General features: G+C 55.5%; 1 protein-coding gene across 1 annotated transcript in view; it reads left to right on the top strand.

Annotated features, from left to right (window-relative positions):
• Positions 1–321, top strand: part of EMH_0064140 (uncharacterized protein) — a gene marked incomplete at both ends in the record, with an annotated part of 3,088 nt that overhangs the window by 603 nt on the left and 2,164 nt on the right. The window lies entirely within an intron of this gene.

Raw genomic sequence — 321 nt, forward strand, 5'->3', positions numbered from 1 at the left:
GCTGCTGCTGTTGCTGCTGTTTTTGGTGTTGCTGATGCTGTTGCTGCTGTTCTTGGTATTGCTGCGGTTGCTGCTGTTGCTGCTATGGCCTTTGCTTCTGCTGCTGCTGCTGCTGCTGCTGTTGCTGCTGTCGTTTGTCGGTCTGTGTGCGTGTGGTTGTCGTTTCTGTCTTTAATCGGCTGTCTCTTCTTCTGGTGTCTCTGCTGCTGTTGCTGTTGCTGCTGCTGCTGTTGCTGCTGCTGCTGCTGCTGCAGCACCGGGCGTTGAATCGATTTGCTTCGGGCTCGCGGCGCTCGGGGTGTCTTTCTGAGGATGACTATG

This window comes from Eimeria mitis, genomic scaffold, assembly GCF_000499745.2.
Source record: "Eimeria mitis Houghton genomic scaffold, Emh_scaff3267, whole genome shotgun sequence".
Classification (NCBI taxonomy): Eukaryota; Apicomplexa; class Conoidasida; order Eucoccidiorida; family Eimeriidae; genus Eimeria; species Eimeria mitis.